The 2,923-nt window shown below is 40.7% G+C and overlaps 1 non-coding gene across 1 annotated transcript; it reads right to left on the bottom strand.

Annotated features, from left to right (window-relative positions):
- Window positions 1–2,138: 2,138 nt before the first annotated feature.
- On the bottom strand, window positions 2,139–2,242 carry LOC112786952 (small nucleolar RNA R71). The gene has a single exon (XR_003194393.1). It is a non-coding gene; the product is annotated as a small nucleolar RNA R71 (small nucleolar RNA).
- Between the last annotated feature and the right edge of the window lie 681 nt (window positions 2,243–2,923).

Below are 2,923 nucleotides of genomic sequence, written 5' to 3'. Positions count from 1 at the left end.
AAAGCCACGTTAACCTAGTTAACGTGGGTTTTAACGTAAGGCATAAGGGGTGCATTGGAACGTTAGTGACAATGTTAAGTGTCACTAACGTTCCCGAACTTGGACTTTCACTAAATGATTAACACTCCATACGCCCTGAGCTTAAGTCTCTGCCCACTCCACACTTTCTCTCTGCAAGTAAAGCCAAGCCCAAATAAAGAAAGGAACTGCTTCAAACTCAAGATCCAAAGGCCCAAGACTTGAAGAGTGAACTAGAAGCTGAGAAGAGTAGTATATATAGGAGTAGCTTTGAATTGTAAAGGAGTTCTGGAGGCTGAAGAACCACTCTCTGTATTTACTTTCTTTGCAATTTCTAGTTTTATGATGTATTCTCCATCTTTGTTTCCATTTTCAAGAGCTATGAACAACTAAACCCCTTTCATTGGGTTAGGGAGCTCTGTTGTAATTTGATGGATCAATACTAATTTTCATTGTTCTTCTTCTATCTTTCCTCTTGATTTTACTTGAAAGCTTTCGATCTTCATCTAATTGAGTAGTTATCTTGGAAGAGAAGCTATTCAAACTTGGATCTCTTTTGAACCTTGGAAGAGGAATGAAGAGATCAAGCTAGAAATGCTTTCTCATGCTGGACCAAATTGGATTTGGATGGGTATGTGACTGTAACCCTCTCAATACTTGGTTTAGGAAATGCATGTGGTATAATCAGTGACCATACTTCATCTCTTCTCATGAGCAATTGACCAAAGAATTGGCTATTGATCAAGATTTGAGAGATTGAATTGCAAGGAATTGCAATTCAATCACTTAAGATTGCCAAGGAGATCAATGAGTGCATTGATTGAGGAAGAGAGGAAAATGAACTTGATCCGGAGAATTACAACATCTCCTAAGCCCAATGAACTCCCCATCTCTAATCTTACCCATTCTCTTTAATTTCTGCGATTTACTTTTATGAGCAAATCCCCCATTCCCATTTACAATTCTGCAATTTATTTTCAGTCATTTACTTCCAGTCCTTTAATTCTAGCATTTACTTTTCTGTTATTTACATTCCCGCCATTTTATTTTGTGCAATTCTCAACCCAAATTCTGGATTCGCTCAACTAGAACATTCTTCTAATTAAAGTTGCTTGATCAATCAATCCCTGTGGGATTCGACCTCACTCTATTGTGAGTTTTTACTTGACGACAACTTCGGTACACTTGCCGAAGGAAGATTTGTTGAGAGACAAGTTTTCCCCGCATCAAGTTTATGGCGCCGTTGCCGGGGATTGATTGTGCATCAACAATGATTAGATTGGAAGATCACTAGATTGAGCATTTTATTTTGTGAATTTCATTTTTCTGTTTGAGTGATTTACTTTTTGTTTTAGTTAAACTTCTTCCCTTCTCCCTCTACCCGTTTGTTTTTCTTTGTTATTTTTAATTTTGTTTGCTAACCCACTAACTGTTTGATATATTGCATCACCCACAACTAACAATAACTCTAACACAAATACTGTCTGCACCTATCTTCTCTGCTTGTACTTGTTGGTTGTATGACAGGGAGAAGAAGCGGGGCTTCAACTTCCTTCGATTCTGAACCAGAGAGAACCTTCCTTAGACTAAGGAGGGAGGCAAGAGGAAAACGAGTAGTTGGTGCTGAAGAAGAGGAGGAACAGTTTGAGGAATACTTTGAACCAAACATGGAAGAAAACATGGAAAATCATCATGAAGAAGAGACTCACAACCAAGGCAGAGGAGGTGGAGCAAATCATGCGGGGGAGGATAGAAGAGTTTTGGGCTCTTACATTAATCCAAACCCAGGTAATTGTGGAAGTAGCATCCAAAAGTCAACAATCTATGCCAACAACTTTGAACTTAAACCACAGCTCATCACCCTTGTTCAGAAAAACTGTTCGTTTGGAGGAGGTGTTCAAGAAGATCCCAACCAACATTTGACCACCTTCCTGAGAATATGTGACACAGTGAAATCTAATGGTGTTCATCCTGACGCCTATAGATTGTTCTTATTTCCTTTCTCACTCAGAGACAAGGCAGCCAAGTGGCTGGAATCCTTCCCAAGGGAGAGCTTGACAACTTGGGAGGATGTGGTGAACAAATTCTTAGCAAGATTCTACCCTCCTCAACGAATCAATAGGCTGAAAGCTGAGGTTCAAACCTTCAGGCAACAGGATGGTGAGACTCTGTATGAAGCATGGGAGAGGTTCAAAGACTTAACAAGGAGGTGTCCACCTGACATGTTCAACGAATGGGTCCAGCTGCACATTTTCTATGAAGGGCTCTCTTATGAGTCAAAGAAGGCAGTAGACCATTCATCTGGAGGGTCTTTGAACAAGAAGAAGACCATTGAGGAAGCCATAGATGTTATTGAAACAGTAGCAGAAAATGACTACTTCTATGCTTCCGAAAGAGGGAACACAAGAGGAGTGATGGAGCTAAACAATGTAGACACTCTGTTGGCCCAAAATAAGCTCATTACCCAGCAGCTGGCTGACCTCACCAAGAAGATGGAGATGAACCAAGTAGCAGCAATCTCCACTTCATCAACAACACAAGAAGGAGTAAACCAAGAAGCAGAAGGGAGTCAGGAGCAAGCCAACTACATTGGGAATTCACCAAGGAAAAACTATGATCCATACTCCAAGACTTACAACCCTGGATGGAGAAATCACCCGAACTTTGGGTGGGGAAGTGAGCAAGATCAAAACCAAGACCAGAGACGTTACAACTCCAACAACAATGCAGCTCACCAACAATTCACCCAGAGGACATCTCAACACCCCCACACCAACATTTCTCTACATACTCATCAAAACCAAAACAGCACATCTGCTCCGAACCATTCATCAATTGATGACAGGCTCTCTAAGATTGAAGCCTTACTTGAAGGAATATGCTAAGAGATTCAAGAAAATAAGGT

Source organism: Arachis hypogaea, chromosome 20 (assembly GCF_003086295.3).
Source record: "Arachis hypogaea cultivar Tifrunner chromosome 20, arahy.Tifrunner.gnm2.J5K5, whole genome shotgun sequence".
NCBI classification, from domain to species: domain Eukaryota; kingdom Viridiplantae; phylum Streptophyta; class Magnoliopsida; order Fabales; family Fabaceae; genus Arachis; species Arachis hypogaea.
The sequence above is the reverse complement of the archived record's forward strand: the minus strand, read 5'-3'. Positions and strand labels throughout refer to the sequence as shown.